We start from the raw sequence: 20,072 nt of genomic DNA on the forward strand, positions 1-20,072 counted from the left end.
CAACATACTGTTAATTTTGAAGAATGAGTCTTTAAAGGGGCCTATTTAGATATTAATCACATGATCCTCCCTTTTAAGGAATGTCATGATGTTACTAATATGGTAAACCGCAATCCCCTAGCCTTTTAATTATGTGATTAGGACTTGAAAAGTAAAGACAAAACTATCTTTCCAGTGGGATTGGGAGGCTGGGGGTTAGAAAGTGATTGGTCCAAATGTATTTTTTTTTTTAATAAAATAAAAGACAATGACCATAGTACATTTTGGGTCCAAAAGTAAGAAATTGATGACACATAATTTATTAAAGTAGACAACAAACAACATCAAGTGGGTTCTCAATTACACAGGAATAGAAACTAGAAAGAAAGATGAGTAATTTGGTCACCTTTCTAGAGATGATAAGAGTATGGCCTACCTGTTGGATGAAATTATGTGTTTGTTTGAAGGAATAGAGGAAAGTTGGAAGAGTATTGGATCTTTTTGTTTAGTTTAAGTAGACTTTCTTGTTCTATGAAATGGAAGCAAAAAAATTATTGTTTCCTCTTGGACTATTAATCTACTTTATACGAAAAAAAGGAATGGGAAAATCCCAATTTACCGCAATCCTCATGTTTAGTGTTTTTTCTTTTATTAGTAGTATTTTACGTAATTTCATTTCTTTATGATTCAGAAATTGCTTATCACTTTTCTTCAAAATTATGAGTTTTATTTGCTGATACACTCAAGTTGTATAGATTATTTAGGCTACAACATTCACGAAGATCTGAAAATGGCAACAAAATTGAGAGATGATCATATCAATTTAATGTTTTTTACAGCATCTCCTTTTTATGATCTATTCTTTTTTCTTTTTCTTTTTTTAAAATGTGTTCTTGTACTTGATAGCTTTTATTTGTTGATTTGTGCTACTTTCAGAATAGTTGGTTGAGCTGATTTTGCCAACAAGAGAAGATGTTTTCTACCAAGTAAATTTTTGCCAGCTGGTTTATGTAGCTAATTACGTTACTTTTGTGTTATCAGTTTCATCATTTCTATCTAAATGTGCAATTCCTTATTGATAAAACTAGTTTCATTACTTAAAAATTACGTATTTTTCAAACACTTGATACTCATATCAACTACTTTTAACCAATTAAGTGGGCGTTTGGACATAGAATTGTAAAATTACGGAAAAAGTGAAAAAAATTTCAAGTAAAAATAGTATTTGAAAATTAGAGTTGCGTTTGGACATGAATACAATTTGGAACTATTTTTTAATTTTTGTGAGTGATTTGAAATGAAAATTTTGAAAAATATCTTTTGTAGTTTTTCAACTTTTTAAAAAATTCTGAAATTCAATTTCAAGTGAAATTTTAAATTTTCATGGCCAAATACTGATTCCGAAGAAAAGTAAAAACAATTCAAAAAAAAAAATTAAATTTCGTTTACGGCCAAAAGGGCCCTAAAGTAAACGGATGTGGTGGTGGAGAAGGAAGATATATGGTAGAAAATAGTGTCATAAAACCAAAGTAGAGTTTGGTATGGGAGCTTCTGACAATGGCCATGACATAAGTAGGTCTACAAATTTATTCATACGTTCTTCAATCAAAGTAATGTTTTCGGAAACAATGCGACAAGCTGTATGAAACAAACCAAACTGAAACATGGTTAACCCTTATGCTCCCATGTCCAAATATAAGTATTTCCTTTTTCATGCACCGACTTTCACTCCGAAGAAATTAAGTACTACTCCTATTTCTTATTGGCAAACAAGGAAAAAATAGATAAAGAGAAACAATTACGGGAGTTTCAACATTGAAAATCGCACTGAGACTGAGAACACAAACAGAACACTTTCTTATCCCACTACCAGCTAGTATGTAATGACGTCGAATTAATTATAGTCGTGCTACATCTTTTTTTTCCATTGAATTTTATTGCAATTTGGACATGCTACGTACCAATTATGAGTACACAATTTTGAATTTACCCTAATGGACAAAAGACACTAAAAAGGCGATTGATTTTCTTTTCTCTTTTTCCCTGTTAAAGAACACCTATGGCATATTTGTTTGAAACGATATGATTACGCAGCTCCCTTTGGTTTGAAACATTAAATAATTAACCCAAAAGGAACAATCTATTTCGTCAAATAGAAGGTGAAAAGTAAAGAAAAAAAAGGCAAATTCAAGATTTTAACCGGTTGGCAAAGGATACTTCACTTGCTACTCTATTTTGATATATGAAGGATGTTGACTTAACATAAATACATATTTCTAATTTTCTTTTTAATTTTAGATACATAATTTGAGCGAATATGTGATGACCCAAAATGTCATCTTATGTTTTAGAACTCGAATCTGTGCTCTTAAGCTTAAAAATCTCTTTTTTTTTAAACCTCCTCGATTTGCTTGCGCAGTCCAGTCACGTTTTCGGAAAGCTTTTATGTTGAAAACTAATGAAAATAAGAATTTTTGCCTTAAAAGTTGATTTTAGATGACTTGGGTCAACATTTTTGGTAAACGGGTCTGGATCCGTATTTTGACGGTCTCAGTGGGTCCGTGTCGAACTATGAGATCTGGACGTATGCCCGAAATCGAATTCGGAGGTCCCTAGCTCAAGTTATGAATTTTTGATGAAAATTAAAAGTCTGAAAATTAATTATTTTTAAGAATTGATTGATGTTTGGCATTGTTAGTGCCGGGTCCGTATTCTGGTTCCGGAGCCCGGTACAGATTCATTATGATATTTAATACTTGTCTGTGAAATTTGGTAAGAAACGGAGTTGATTTGACGTGATTCGGACGTCCAGTTGAGAAGATAGAAATTTTAAAGCGTTCTTGAGAATTTTATTTGATTTGGTGCTAAATTCGTAGTTCTAGGTGTTATTTTGGCGATTTGATCGCGCGAGCAAGTTCGTATGATGTTTTTAGACTTGTGTGCATGTTTGGTTTGGAGCCCCGAGGGCTCGGATGAGTTTCGGATAGGCCACGAGATGTTTTAGACTTTGAAAATCTGGTTTTTCTGCAGAGACTGTGTTCTGGCATGTCCTTCTTCGCGTTCGCGAAGGCACTCTCGCGAACGCGAAGTCTTGGTCGCGAACGCGAAGCGATGGGAGTGTTACCCTTCGCGAACGCGACAAGCCCATCGCGAACGCGTAGTGTTAGGCACTAGGGAGGGGCAGACAACTTTTTCTTCATCGCGAACGCGAACAATGACTCGCGAACGCGAAGACCAGGGAAGGTTAGCCTACGCAAACGCGAGCACTGTCTCGTGAACGCGAAAGCTTGGCAGCCCATACACTTCGCGAACACGATAGTGCTGTCGCGAACGCGATGGACACTGTCGCCCAGCACTTAACAGAACCCCAAAACGGGATTTTAGCCATAAACTCATTTTTCTCAAAAACCAAACGGTGAGAGGCGATTTTTCAAGAGTCATTTCTTCCCCAAATTATTGGTAAGTGATTCTAAACCATTTTCTTTCAATTACCCATTACATTTCTTGAATTTTCAACCTAAAATCTAGAGTTTCCATGGTAGAATTAGGGGTTAGGGTAGAAACTAGGAATTTCGGAAATTTGGGGATTTAGACCTCAATTTGAGGTCGGATTTCAAAACTAATTACATATTGGGGCTCGGGGTGAATAGGTAAAAGGATTTTGGTCCGAACCTCGGGTTTTGACCAAGCGGGGCCGAGGTCAATTTTTTAACTTTTTGGAGGAAAATTTAAAAAATTTAATTTATACAATATAATTGATTCCTTTAGCAATATTTGATATTATTGAGTCATTTTTGAATAGATACGAGTGGTTTGGAGGTGAATTCCAAAGGAAAAGCTGTGATTGAGAATTAAGTGGCTTTTGGAGCAAGGTAAGTGTTGTGTCTAACCCTGACTTGAGGGAATTAGGAATCTTAGATTACTTGCTAAGTGAAATTCATGTGAGCGATATATATGTGAGGTGACGAGTACCTATGCGCCGTCAATTTACCTGTTTTCCACGTTTCTCTATTTTTCTTATATTGTCTCGTTCCTATGCCAAATTGCTACATGTTATACTAGTGTTGTTTAATTTATCGTTCTTATCATGTTTACGGATTTTTCTGGTGATAGTTGAGTTTTTATTTCAAAGATGAGATTGATATTATGGAACCAAATGTTGAAGTAAGGTTTGTACTTGTTATTCTATCTCCGTGTGATTATTTATGCATTGCATTATGGTAAGAGAGAGTGTTAATGCACGAAGGGTGATGCTGTATCATATTGTGAGTGTTAATGCACAAAGGATGATGCCGTACCATATTGTGAGTATTAATGCACGAAGGGTGATGCCATGCAATATTGTGAGTGTTAATGCACGAAGGATGATGCCGTGCAATATTGTGAGTGTTAATGCACGAAGGGTAATGTCGTGCCATATTGTGAGTGTTAATGCACAAATGATGATGCCGTGCTATGATATGAGAGTTAATGCACGAAGGGTGATGCTGTGCCGTTTCTATTAATTTTATGGTGAGATTGAGAATAAAAGCACGAAGGGTGATGACGTGCATTTTTCCTTACTGTATTCATTATTCCTGTTGATTCATGGTATATTGACTGCTCCGGTGATCATTCTGTTATAGTTTTTTTCTTGTATTCCTCTCAGTATGTTCCCCTCCTGATATTTTCTGTTTAGTTCTTCATCTCTGTTATTTGTATATATACTGTTAAATTGTACAGGTTGATTTGTAGGTGCCTTGCCTTAGCCTCGTCACTACTTTGTCGAGGTTAGGCTCGACACTTACCAGTACATGGGGTCGGTTGTACTGATACTGCACTCTATACTTTCTGTGCAGATTTTGATATCGACTCGGGTTGATCGAGATTTTGCTATTGGTCCACTGTCCGGAGACTCAAGGTAGATCTGTCAGCGTTCACAGACCTTGAAGTCCCCATCTATCTTTTCTGTTCTACTGTTTCTTTCATTCAGATAGTTGTATTTCTTTCAGACTATTTCTAGTAGTAAATTCTAGAATGCTTGTGAATTGTGACTCCAGATCCGGGTGGTAGTAATTAATACAGTTTTACGATATTCAGCAGTTATTATATTTTATCTTGGTTAATTATTGTTAATTACTGAATGAGAATAAAGAATTGGTTTAATGATTCTCTAACGTTGGCTTGCCTAGCAAGTGGAATGTTAGGCGCCATCACGGTCCCGTCATTGGGAAATTTCAGGTCGTGACAAGTTGCAGCTAGTACACTTAAAAGAAGGGTAAATTTTCCAAATGGTCATATAATTATGACTTTTTTTCACCAAAGTCATATAACTTTGTTTTCTCACACAAAAATCATATAACTATGACTTTTTCCCCAAAGTCATATAACTATATTTTCTCACACAAAAATCATAAAACTTTTACTAACTCACACAAAAATCATAGTGATCGAAAAATATAATTTTTCAGTAGTATTTTCTTATTTTGTGGTTTTTATTTTTTTATTTTCAGTCTAATAAATTATAATCCAATTAAAATAGGGAGGACCCAACTCGGCCTGGCCCACCCGACCCAATACTCATATATAAAAATTAAAATAATATTAAAAGTGAATAGTAAATTATTCAAAACATGATACTTCTCTCCTCTTCTTTTTTTAAAGATTTTTATTCAAATTGATAGCATTTTTATTTCAAGTGCTCTCTAATTATACGTTTTATTTTTTTATTTTGTTAGAATCTCATGCATTCCGAACTAAATTTTTTATGGGGGAAGAATTAACTTTTCGTATTATTTTAATTTGCGAATATGATTATTGGGTGAGGCTGGGTTAGGTGAATATAAAATTAAGTGACCGGTCGAAACTAATTGCATTTGCTTACCAAAATATATAGAATGTGTATGTTATATATATATAATACACACATATATAAAAAATATTTTATCAGCTATTATTTTTGGGAGGGCTAAAAATATACTCATAATTTTTCTATTTTAATTGGGTAATTATTAATTAGACTGAAAAAAAAAACGTAAAGTAAGAAAATAGTACTGGAAAAATTTGTTTTCTGACCTCTATGATTTTTATGTGAGTTAGTGAAAGTTTTATGATTTTTGTATGAGGAAACAAAGTTATATGGCTTTTGTGAAAAAAACCATAATTATATGATTTTTGTGTGAAAAAACAAAGTTATATGACTTTGATGAAAAAAGTCATAGTTATAGACCATTTGTGAAATTTAATGTTAAAAATGATGAATGTGTCAATAAATGATGTATAAGGGTCTTATTAGAATAAGGCAAGAAATGACACAAGACCATGTGTATGGCTGTGTATATAGAGAACAAAGGTCAAGTGTTATATCTCTAAACTACCTAACATGTTGACTACTTGGGGCAAATCCACATGAGGTTTTTGTCAAGATCCATATGCTTACCTAATTAAATTGATTGATTTTATGGGGCATTTATCAAAGGTCTGCTACAAGAGCTTCATTTCCACATGATCTTGGAACATGCCACCAAGACATTGGTTTTCACCTTATTGACAATGGCTAGGAGACATGCTTGAGAATTGCCCCAAACCAACACTTTGAAATGCCATGTATTTGACCAAAACCTATGTATGTACATGTTTTTGACAAAGGAAAAAATATAAAACTATGTTTTTTTGCTCTTTGTCCATTGCAAGCTTAATCTTTTGACTCGGTTTGATTGCATAATTAACATTTTGTTCCCACAAATTTGATAATTTGAGTGCACAGTGCATTAGCTTCTCCCCTCCACGTTATATACATTCTCACTCAAATCAATAAACTTGAAATAGAAAGTACTAGTGTAATTAGTATATATATATTTGTTCAAATATTACATTTAGAAGATAACAGCTGGTACACCACTTGTTGAACCAAACCTTAACCAATTATATAAAGATTATATTTTTCATTTAATAGTATTGTATTTGATACTTACCTTATAAAAGTAAAATCATAGAACCAAAATATATTTCTGATTAAGCGAAAAGACATGACTAGTATTTACACAAAAAAATTGTCATTTCAATTTATTCTAGCTAGGGTAGCTACAAGAGTAACATGACATTTTTATGGGGGCAAGTTGTCTACATATCAAGATATATAAATTGAACTTGATCAGACTTCTCTTGAAGATGACACCCTATTGTTTGTTAAAGTAGGCCTAGTTCCTAATGTCTATAGATTGATAATTTGCATTTTATTGCTTTCAGTTGAATGGACTTCTGCATGCAGAATTTTCTACCACCATTGATGCCTAATGATGCTAGTGATTCCTAAAGCTTGCTCTCTGTCTCTCCTCAGTTTTCTGATGTTTCTTTTCTGCTTTCTAGATCTTGCCCAAACAATGGCCTTCTTATTATTCTGTCTATATTTTTTTCATCCGGTGTTTGATACTGGAATTAAAGTCTAACTAAATTCATATCACGCCAGAAAGTCCTAAATTAGAGTTAAAATGTTCCCTAACAAAGGTAATTCTATACCCAAAGCTCGAAAGCTCTAGTTAAGAATGAAGGAGTATTTGTCACTCCACTACAATGCTAGTTGATATATATTATATCTATATATGCTCCAATTTAAACAACCCTAAGCCATTATCCTATGATAAACTCCCTTAATCTGAACTTATATAGCACATCATGACGCTGAAAGTTTTAAAATAAAGCAAATCAACATCATAAAAGTTTGAATACGGTAAAGTGAAATTAGCTTTTACTTTGTTGACATTGTAAGAGGAAAATAGGATAGTCTCTAGATATTAATTTCTCTTTTATAAAGAGACGAGGACTTCTAATATATTAGTCCTAAAGCATAGAAGGTACCAACAAATACAGATAACCAAGGTTGGTATATATAGATACACATAGGTGGCTGAAGAAAGGAAGCATGAATAGAATTTGTGAAAGCCATATCTGCCTCTGTGCTCATGCTTCTTTACTAGCAGGGGAAAAAAAATCCACATCTTAAATTTCTTCTAAAACGAATTTAAAATACACTAGGATATAGGATGTATTTATATGAATTATGAATATATACTAAATAGCTATGAAGCATGAATAAATTGAACTAATTGATTTCACATGATCCGTTGGCAATTATTTAGACGAAAAGCTAATAAATTGAAATAATTGATTTTCATGATCACTTGGCAATTATTTGACATCAATAATTGCATATCCACAGTACCATCTGTATGATTAACAATGGGAGAAATGTTGTGGCGCATCATATATTATTATGCACTAACAAAAGATGGTTAAATGGACGATCCTCTTTGTGAAAATCACCCGATCTACAGTCTATAGTTGCCAAAAAGTTGGCCAATCTTAATGTTATGGAATTAGCACAGCAAAAGAAATGAACTGACAGAAAATAATCAGTCCAGTAAGGCCCAAATCAGCAAGTAGTAGTGGCCCAGTTAATGGTACATCTTTACGTAAATGATAGATTTTAGGAATTTTTTCCTTCCTATACAACATTTGAAACTTATTTACCAAAATTGTCCTAATTTTATATATTACCCACCCTAAACAAAAATTACTTACAAATTATATACAATCCATTATTAGTGCATTGAATTAGGGGATTTAGTTACATCCTTTTCCTTTTTTCTCTCCTCTCCTCTTTCCTCATTGCCGCATCTCTCATCAATTTTTCTTTCTTTCTTTCTTCATCTTTCTCTCTCACCATTTTTCTCTCTAATAAGGTAAGCCTAAAAATTATCTTCTGCCAATCAACCTATTGAAGTAACCTCCAGGTCGTAGTAATTGAAGATTTGAATACTAATCTATCATAAAGTTTTGAATTCGAATTTGAGTTTTAATCATTATTTGTTTGGATTGGGTGTTGTTGCAAACAATTGAGAATATTGTTTGGAGTTTATATCTCAATTTTGAGAGTGCTTGGTGAAGATTAGACTTGGTTCTGGCTGAATTTCAGAGTGAAACTCGTCGAAGAAGAAGAAGAAGAAGAAGACATGACATACAATATACTTACGAAATTGTAGTAAAGTTGTAGTAAAATTGTAGGTAAATTGTATTGTGTTGTAGTTATATATATTTTTTTATTTGAATGTCGTATTAAAGTTGAAAAATAGTTGTATGATGATAAAATCTAGTTGCCTCCCCATGTATAATTTGATAAACTGGTGATATTTGACATAACAACATCTCTTGGCATTTAACTCTAACATTCACACAATTAAGCATCACGAAATTCTTCTTTAGCAAATGTCTTTCAACGAATAATATTTATTTGATTATGCTATCAGCTTAACACAATTGATTTCCTTAAATATGCATTACTTTTCGTAACGCGGAGGAAATCAAAACTACATCATAAGCACCAAAAGCCTGCAGGTCTATCACGTAACCAACTTGAAAATAGGGCTCCTTATTAGTTAGACAAATGGCAATACTCAGTACAAGTACTAAGAATTGGCACAGAGACATTTTGAACTTATCGACATTTTTGACAATTATAGTCACAAGTTATTTGGTCAAATTACATAATCAAATTTTACCCTCAATGAAATTATAGTCAATTGTGACTTAGAATGTAATATTGAATTAGTCACATTGCATTTGATTTTGTAATATTGAATTACAACTAACTATACAGTATACACTTATTTATAACTAATCTACAATTTATCTACAACTTTCATACAATTTTTCTACCTAGTTAAATGCAACTATAATATCATACAACTTAAATACAATTATTATACAAATTTTATACAATATGTCTTTTGTATATTTTGTATCTGATTTGTATATATTTTGTGTGTGGTGTGTGCTTCTTCCTCCCTAAAATTTCAATCAAAACTTACTCTCTTAATAAAATTTTGATACATATCAACAACTTTATGTAAAAAGATAGTATTGATAACTTTCATAATACAACTATTTTTCAACTTTATACAACGATTCATACATAATACAACTATTTTTCAACTTTCATACAATATTCAAATAAAAATATATATATAACTACAACAGAATACAATTTACCTACAATTTTACTACAACTTTACTACAATTTCGTAAGTAAATTGTATGTCATGTCTTCTTCTTCTTCTTCTTCTTCTTCTTCTTTTTCGAGTTTCAATATGAAATTAAGCCAAAATCAAGTCTAATTTTTACCAAAACACCCTCAAAATTGAGATATAAACTCCAAACAATATTCCTAATTGTTTGCAACAACACCCAATCCAAACAAATAATGATTTTGAAAATTCAAATTCAATTTCAAAGCTTCAAAGCTTTTTAATGGCTGTCAATGGTGAAAACTCTATACAACAAGAAATCCATTGATGAATTACTACAATATCTTCGTCTTGAATTTAGTAATTCTTTTCAATGTTTGTAATCCGCACTTTTGACTTGCAATCTTTGTTCTGTGAACTATAAATTTTATAATAACCAATTAAGTGTGAAAGTTCCACTGCCAGATATCATATTCTTTTATTAAGATCACACTACTGGAAAGAAAGCTAGACGATGGGTACACTGGAAAAAGCAGAGAGAGACACGAAGAGAGAGAGTAGACAAGTATAAAGGAATAAGGAAATAACTGATATTCCTTATTCATTTCCTAATATAAAGGGGTACTTATTTAAAACTTATTTGTATATAATTGTTAAATTGTATATGACCATGTAATTAAATTAAAACTTGAGCAGGGGGTAATAAGGTTTCAAATAATGTATAGGAATGTAAAAATCCCTAAATTTTAACACGTACATACGGCAAGAAGTATGTGGAAGAAAATGCAAGAATAGAAACAGTAGAAATGACACCAGATAGCCACCCTAAAGAGTTGTTATTTAGGAATTAGTCAATGTGTCCTGAATTTCAGTTCTTCAGTTCAATCTTTAAAGATAAAAATGATCTAAATTATTCATTAAGATTTTTAATTTAAATTTTCAGGACGAAATAAGTATTGGTTAGTTCCTAAATCACAGCCGTAAGAAATAAGAATGGCTGTTTGTGCACTTCCCCATAGAAACTCAAATGCAAACTTTTATATATAACAAATAAAAGCTCAAATACGTACATATGGAAATTAAAGTCCAATACGAGTGACTTACTTTCACTTTCTTTCTTGGTGTAAAACATGAAAATAAACAGAGAACACTTATTTCTCTTTCTCAGAAAGAGGCAGACACTTGAAGCCCAAATCACAAAGGAAAAAAGAAAGTAAAAATAAAAATAAAAACAAGCAGGATTAGTTTAGCACCGTCCGTAGACGTAGATTAAGAATGAGTCTGATTGTATTATAAGTAAACATAGAGCGACTCAAAACTAGGTGTTTAATTAGTTGAATCCACAGAAACCACCAACATTGCAAGCCACACTATTCAATGCCATGCATCTTAATTCCTGAGCATGACAACACACTGGTAAACCTTTTCAGGATCATGGAAGAACACTGGAAACATACATGCACTCTCCCTCTTAAGGCATCTCTTTATCCAGCAGGCAAATTTATGGCACTCTTCTTCAACCTTAAAACCCCCGAATATATACCTCGTAAGCGTGGAACCAAGATGTCATGGCAATGGCTATGACATCAACGTAACGTACCCAAAGTTGTCTCTTCCCAAGTAATCCTTGTCACCCATAGCTCCTTCAAGATTTCTATGAAATCCTTCTTTGCAACCTCCACTTCTTCCCCTTTAATTTTCTCTTCCATATACCCATCCCCGCTTCAAATATTTGCACATCAAAAACACGTACAACAAAGTTAAAACAAACATAACATATGTATGGAATGTTATGGTGTATTAAATGTGTTTACCCTTAAAATTGGATAACAATTAAACTTATAATGAGGTTCTAAGGATACGCGATTTCACTTATTACCGATAGACAAATATGAAGATTAATAACAGAAATGAACTATAAAATAAAGCGAACCAGTATTGAAACGGAATTCAACCCTTGAGATAGGGTGCCCTCGAACTGATTGATACCAAAATAGTTAAAAATAAAGCAAGCTGATGACCAAGAAAGTATAAGCTAAATAGAGAGCGTTATATTTGGTTTTTTACGTGAGAATAATGTCTTACAAATGGTTAATACTCCCCTTTATATAGTAGAGGAGTTATACTTATGGTATAACTCTAATTACAGAAGAAAATTCTATGATTAGCTAATTAACCGTTTCTGATTTGATCCGTTCCGAGATTTACGCCATGATCCTCGACCAGTCACCGAGATTTACACCGCGATCCTCGACCAGACACGGATATCTCGCCTTTATGTTATTGTACTATCTTCGATCTTAATCGATGTCTGTCTTGTTTGGCTTCGATCGCTACTGGCCTCGATCTTGACATGTATCTCGGTTCTGAACTCGGTACCTTATCCTCGTGATATGGCCTATTCCGTTGCGAGGCCATCCTTCGATGCAAACTCCCGATCTCGATCAAATAGTAAAATCGGGTGGATAGTCCCCTCATTTTTTGGAGTGCAATGACAAGAAACGAATTGAGCCTTCGATTTTCTATCTCGACCTGTCATGATATCATCCTTGTGACGTAAGCGACGGAAGTGACTGAAATGTCCCGTCTGTACAATTACCAAGGCATTAAATGTACGTCAGTCGATGGTCGGCCACCACCAATATTGAACCGTCGTTGTGAAATTTATAAATAGCCCCTCTCTCCACCATTTTGAACTTTTACTTTCATATTTCCAATCTCCAAAGCTTTTTATATCTTATAATTTCTTAATCTGCAAATCTACGATTTTTACTGCTAACCTCTTCTCACAACACCAAATCTTATTATATCCATCTATTTTTAACTTCAAATCCATACAAAAATGGCAAAACATCAAAAACTATTCCTCAAAAGGAAAATGCTTCTTTATCGCGATCGGCCGGCGACAAGACACCCGCGGAGCCGCGCCCCGAAGAGTGTGTTCCCGGGGGGTGTGTCCTCACTTCCGATTTTAAGACCGATAAAGCCTCGTCGGTTCCCAGTCGATGTGAGCCAGTGTCGATGTATATATGCTTGATAACCGAGGGATACCTTAAGCAGGTAAAGAAAGATTGCAACCGGGAGGGAAAATAGGTGGCGATACCGACCTCCAAAGAGGACATCACCACCCATGTGGAAGGGTTTCTAAGTGTTTACACTTACCCTTTCACGCCGGGCCCCCTCGACCCCATCGTCATTGATTTTTGCCGTCAGTATCAAATAACCCTAGGCCAAATCCATCCTTCCTTTTGGCGAATTGTGATTCTGCTCCGATTCTTCGTGAGCAAAGTCGAGGGGATGCCTTTCACCCTTGACCACCTCATCAGGTTATACAGTCCCCGCCTCTATCGAGGCAGGTTAATAAAACTCCAACACCGGGCTACCAAAGTGCTGTTCTCGAGCATAGACGAGGAAAAAGACCGAGGTTGGGTGTGCCGGTTCATTCGAGTGAGGACTTCTAACCTAATCCCGACTGAGAAGATGCCATTTCCCGAGAAATGGAATATAAAACGTAAGTACAATCCCCCTGTTAGCTCCTATTAATTATTTTTCTCCTTTGCTTCTTCTCACTGATATCCTTTTCTGTGATGTAGCGATCGCTTGGAAGCCCGGTGTAATCCTTAACCTCAAGAGCTGGGTTCGGGACCTGGCCTCGACCTCTACGTATGCCAAGCGTTCATGGCGTGACTTATCAAAGGGCCAATGGGAAACCAAAACTCATGGTAAGCCCATTTTCCACGTCTTTAATGATTTTATCAAAGCATTTCTTACTTAATTTCCTTTCATACAGGCCTTGGAAAAGATGTTGTTATGAGGCTCCTATCTGGTAAGGGGGAGACTTCAATCCCGACACCAAAACCGTCGAAGGACAAAAAGAGGAAAAAGTCCTCACCCTCTGAGGATCCATAACCTAAGAAGAAGGCGGCTCGTAAGCCGAGGAAGAAAATCATCCTCCTTACCGAAGAGTCTGTTCGGTATCTAAGGAAGGAATATGAAAAAGTGGAAGAAGACGACTTCGGGTTGGTGGCCCGAGTGGGAATGAGCACCGAGGCCCCTGAATCGGTGAAGGCTGCAGAGACTCTGTCTCGAGATGAGGGGTTCTCGGAAAAAAACTTGGGCAAAGTCCCCGAGTCATCGAGGATCGAAGATGCCTCCCACCACACTGAGCCAACGATGGGTACGACTGTCGAGGCCCCTGAGATGAGAAGAACGCCCCAAGTGATTCACTTGGGGCAATAGAAATTGGAGGCTCCCTGCTGCTCCCCTCATTTTCTGAGGAGATGATTCAAGAGGCTCGGGCCTTGAAGACCCTCTCCATCGAAGGAGCCCATGGAAGGAGGACCCCTCCCGTGACTACTTTACCAGTCTGAGTGACTTGGAGGTCTCGAGGAAGGACTCGGGCGAGGTTTCGAGCCTTTTCAATGAAGCGCATCAAGCTCTGAATTGGGTATGCCTTAACTCCCCTTGTTGGTGTTACACTTGTGTTCGTTTTTCTCTTCTTGTATAACTTCTTTTCTTCTTTCCGCGTAGGCCTCGGCGCTTCATCGGGAAGCATTTTCTCGGTCTCGAGCTGAGCCGAGTCGGTGTGAGGCCGACCTCTGAGGGCTCATGGAGGATATGAATGCCCTTAAACTTCTCTGTGGGCAAAAAGAAGAGGAGACCAAGGACCTCCGAGTCGAGTTGGCCAAGGCTCACCAAGATCAGACCGATCTGATCGAGCAGGTAATGAAAATCTTAAAAGCTTATGGGCTCGATTCGGGAACGGTGGCTAATATTTCAATCTCACAGCTGCAGCAGAAGGTCGAGAGGATTGAGCAGCTCCGCGAGAAGGTCAATATGATGAAGGCGGAGACCTTGGGGTGGAAATAAGGCATGGACCGCTTCGCTATAGAAAAAGAGACTACTTTATGCAAATTATCATCAGCCGAAAGTCAGTTTCAAGGCATGAGGGAGAAGTGCTCGACTCAAGTAAGGAAAATAAAGGAGCTCGAGGCTCGGTTGGTTTCCAAACTTGCTAAGGCCAAATTTGAAGCTGAAAAGGCAAAGGCCGAGGCAGATGCGATCGTAGCCGTCTACCGGGCCGATGCTGAAGCCGCTCAAGTCCAAGAGAGAGAGGCAACCGAGACCGCTCAAACTCGAGCATATTGGATTGCCGAACTCGCCAAATGTCAATCTCAGAGGGAAACCCTCGAGGAGATCCACACTCGAGGTTTCGATCTTACCGACGAAATAGTAAAGTCTAGAGAACATGAAGCCGAAGCTGGAGAGCTGGCCACTTCCGATGATGATGATGATGATGGCAGCAAGAGCGAGTCCGAGAATGGGGTGGACCTCAATAGAGAAGAAGCTGCCCCCAGAAAAGATCAGGAACCTTAGGATTTTTCACTTTTGATCTCTTGTATAGGATCCTGATCGGATCTTGTAAATATTCTCATATATATAAGGATCTCTTTCCTTTCCGACTTGTCTTTATTTCATTTATGCCTTGTGAAAATTTTGTTTTGTTTATGCCTTATGAAAATTTTGTTCATAAGTTCGAGGCTTAGGCAATTTGATCGAAGTAGTTTTTATAATAGAGTGAGTAATTGCTCGAATTCGTAGCAGGGTGACCTTTAGGTTTTAATTGAGTGAGGATGATTTCTCAAAAATAAACTGGCCCTTTAGGCTCTTGAATTAGGCCGATATGGCCATAGCAAAAAGAATGGCTTTCTCCCACTTTTCGGCTTGAAAAGTTTATTGTTTAATCATATAAATTCTATTGTGCCTTAGCACAAAATAAAGGGTTTGATCGAGAGTTCGAACGGTTCCGTAGGCATTAGGATTTTCAAGGATCGATATTATCGATACCCTTTGTTTTGTAATGCCTTAGCATAAAATAAAGAATTTGTTCGAGAGTTCGAACGACTTTGTACCCATTAGGGTTTTCAAGGATTGATATTATCGAGACCCTTTGTTTCGTAATGCCTTAGGATAAAATAAAGAATTTGTTAGAGAGTTCGAACGACTTTGTACCCATTTGGGTTTTCGAGGGTCGATATTATCGAGACCCTTAGAAATTTAGCCGAGGGTAGCCTTTTTAACCGGTTTGTGAAAATATTCGAAGGCCTATTTAATAATGGGAATCGGACGTCTCCGAACCATGTTAATTTTGCCGTAACCTTGTTCGAAGTATCAGTCCCCGAGTGGGGTGGCCGTGGCCTATAAAATCGAGGATTGCCTTTTTAAGGTCTTATAATTTTGAGGTTTTGTAATTCGATCATGTCGATTTTTTAGACGGCAGTCCCCGAGTATCGGGTAAATTGTTTGAACTTCAGTTGTCATCGGCCTTTAAGCCAGTTTCCATAATAGATCATAAGTATGAAATTGTAAAATATAAATTTTTCTGAAGCATGGAACATCTGGTAAGGAAAAATACTTCTTTCAATAGATTATACATGTGTATGTGTTTTGCTATTAGGGTTCGAGTAATCTACATGGACACGGTTTATTTGACCGTTTGGTCTTCTACAAAATTTACCTATCGAGACTCTGTCGACACGAAGTATTTTCCTTGTAAGTATCCAAAGGTGTTGCCCCCCAGTATTCGAGGTTGATTGTAAAAGAGACTCGGATACTGTTAAATTACTCTAAGTTAGCACGAACAACGGTTGCCTCGTTAAAAACCTTGTCGGAAAAACCCATTTGGGACAAAAACCGGTCTAAGGAAAAAAGAGTGCAACGCATGCTTTCAGACCTAAGGACTTTGTGCTTGAAGAATCCTCTGATGTCTTCGATCAAACATTTGCAAATGATTAGTATAAAATATAAACAAAAATGGAGAAGGTCATACCTTAGCAGTAATATAGTTTGAGGAGTGATATGATCCAATTGTTTGGTAATTGTTCGCCGTTCATAGTGCTAAGTTTGTACGATCCTTTTCCGACGATGTCGAGGACCTGATACGGTCCCTCCCAGTTCGGACCAAGTTTTCCTTCATTTGGGTCTCGAGTATTGAGGGTGACCTTCCTCAGAACCAAGTCCCCGATTTTGAAGTGTCGAAGATTGGGTCTTCGATTGTAGTACCTTTTGATCCGCTATTTCTGAGCGGCCATTCGAACGAGGGCGGCTTCCCGTTTTTCATCTAGCAATTCGAGGCTTGTATTCATAGCCTCGTGATTTGACTCTTCCGTTGCATATCGAAACCTGACGGTGGGTTCCCTGACTTCAACCGGGATTAGAGCTTCGGTGCCGTATACTAAAAAAAATGGTATTGCCCCCGTACTAGATTTTGACGTCGTTCGATACACCCAAATGACTTGGGGCAATATTTCTCTCCATTTTCCCTTAGCGCCGTTCAATCTTTTCTTTCGATTTTGAATTATAGTTTTGTTTGACAATTCGGATTGTCCGTTCCCACTAGGATAATATGGCATTGACAAGATTCTTTTTATTTTATAATCTTCGAGAAATTTTGTCACTTTGCTGCCGATGAACTACTTTCCATTATCGCATACGATCTCAACAGGCATCTCGAATCGACATATAATGTGGTCCTAGATGAAGTCTATAACTTCTTTCTCTCTAATTTTCTCGTAAGCCTGTGCTTCAACCCACTTAGAGAAATAGTCAGTCATAAACAAAATAAATTTAGCTTTACTTGGGGATGATGACAGAGGGCCGACGATATCCATTCCCCACTTCATAAATGGCCATGGGGATAAGACTGAGTGGAGTTGCTATCCGGGTTTGGTGAATCATCGGCGCATACCTTTGACATTTGTCCCACTTTCGAACAAACTCTTTGGTATCTTTTTCCATATCGGCCCAATAGTATCCCGCTCTGATGATTTTATGAACCAATGATTCGGCACCAGAATGATTTCCACAAGTGCCCTCGTGGATTTCTCATAGGACGTAGTCGGTATCTCCTATCCCAAACATATTGCCAATGGTCCATCGAACATCCTTCTATACAGTGTTCCGTCTTCGACCAATGTGAATCGTGCGGCCTTCGTACGTAGAGTCCTTGATTCCCTAGGGTGCGATGGAAGCTTCCCGTTCTTTTGGTATTCGATATATTTGTTCCTCCAATCCCAGGAAAGGCTTGTGGAGTTGATTTTGGCGTGGCCTTCTTCGATTATTGACCTTGAAAGTTATATGACAGTCCCCGAGCTGATCTCGTCGTCTTCGACTGATGACCCCAAATTTGTGAATCAGCCTCGCTATTTTGTTCTCGAGGCACATGATATAGAGTCCATTCTTTAAACTGATGTAGAGTCACCTGTAGTTTGTCCAAGTATCTCTGCATTCGATCTTCTTAAACCTCGAAGGTTCTGTTGACTTGGTTTACCACAAGCAAGGAGTCACATTTTGCCTCGATGACTTCTGCTCCCAAACCTTTAGCTAGCTCGAGACCTGCAATCATAGCCTCATACTCGGCCTCATTGTTAGTTAACTTGGCAGTTTTGATAGCTTGTCTAATTGTATTACCCGTGGGTGGCTTCAAAATGATTCCTAACCTAGACCCCTTCACATTTGAAGCACCGTCTGTGAAGAGGGTCCACACCCCCGATGATGTACCCGACTTTATTAATAGTTCTTTTTCGACCTCGGGTACAAGGGTTGGCGTAAAGTTGGCCACAAAGCCCGCTAAGATTTGAGACTTGATGGCCGTTCGGGGTCGATACTCGATATCGTACCCACTGATCTCGACGGCCCATTTGGCCAATCGGCCCGAAAGTTCGGGCTTATGCAAAATATTGCGAAGAGGATAAGTAGTCACCACGCAGATCGGGTGACACTGAAAATATGGTTTTAATTTTTTAGAGGCGCTTATTAGAGCAAGCGCTAATTTTTCTAAGTGTGGGTACCGGGTCTCAACCTCACCTAGAGATCGACTAACATAATAAACAAGAAATTGCGTACCTTGCTCTTCTCGAACTAGGACCCCACTTACTGCGATTTCCGAGACTGCTAAGTACAAGTATAGTTGCTCGTATGCTTTTGGAGTATGAAGCAGTGGCGGGCTCGAGAGGTACCGCTTTAGTTTTTCCAATGCTTGTTAGCATTTCGGGTTCCATGCAAAATTGTTGTTCTTTTTGAGCAGTGAGAAGAACTTGTGACTTCTATCTGAAGACCTCGAGATGAATCAGCCTAGGGCGGCTATGCGCCCTGTTAACCTTTGTACGACCTTAACATTATCCACAACTGTGATGTCTTCGATTGCCTTGATCTTATCGGGATTGATTTCGATACCCCGATTTGATACCATAAAGCCGAGGAATTTGCCCGAGCCGACCCCGAATGCATATTTCTCCGGGTTGAGTTTCATGTTGTATTCTCTTAGTATATCGAAGGTCTCCTACAAATGTATCAAATTTTTCTCTGCTCGCAGGGACTTAACTAGCATATCGTCAATATAAATTTCCATTGACTTACCTATTTGTTCTTCGAACATTCGATTTACTAAACGTTGATAAGTGGCACCAGCAATTTTTAGTCCAAACGGCATTACATTATAACAATAGGTATCGTACTTAGTTATGAACAAAGTCTTTTCCTGATCCTCCGGGTTTATTTGTATTTGATTGTACCTGGAGTAGGCATCGAGAAATAAAAGTAGCCCATATGCTTAGTAGTCGAGTGAATGATTCGAACTCGAAATAATTTAGCCCGTAGGCGTAATGGTCGAGTGAGTGCTCGCTCGAACTCAAAATAAAAGTAGCCTGAAGGCTTAGTATTCGAGTGAATGATTCGAACTCAAAATAATGTAGCCCGTAGGCATAATGGTCGAGTGAGTGCTTTCTCGAACTCCAAATGAAAGTAGCCTGTAGGCTTAGTAGTCGATTGAATGATTCGAACTCGAAATAATGTAGCCCGTAGGCATAATGGTAGAGTGAGTACTTGCTCGAACTCGAAATAAAAGTAGCCCGTAGGCTTAGTAGTCAAGTGAATGATTCGAACTTGAAATAATGTACCCCGTAGGCGTAATGGTTGTGTGAGTGCTTGCTCGAACTCGAAATAAAAGTAACCCGTAGGCTTAGCGGTCGAGTGAATGATTCGAACTCGAAATAATGTAGCCCGTAGGCATAATGGTCGAGTGAGTTCTTGCTC

The sequence above is a fragment of the Nicotiana tabacum genome, chromosome 17, assembly GCF_000715075.1.
Source record: "Nicotiana tabacum cultivar K326 chromosome 17, ASM71507v2, whole genome shotgun sequence".
NCBI lineage: Eukaryota > Viridiplantae > Streptophyta > Magnoliopsida > Solanales > Solanaceae > Nicotiana > Nicotiana tabacum.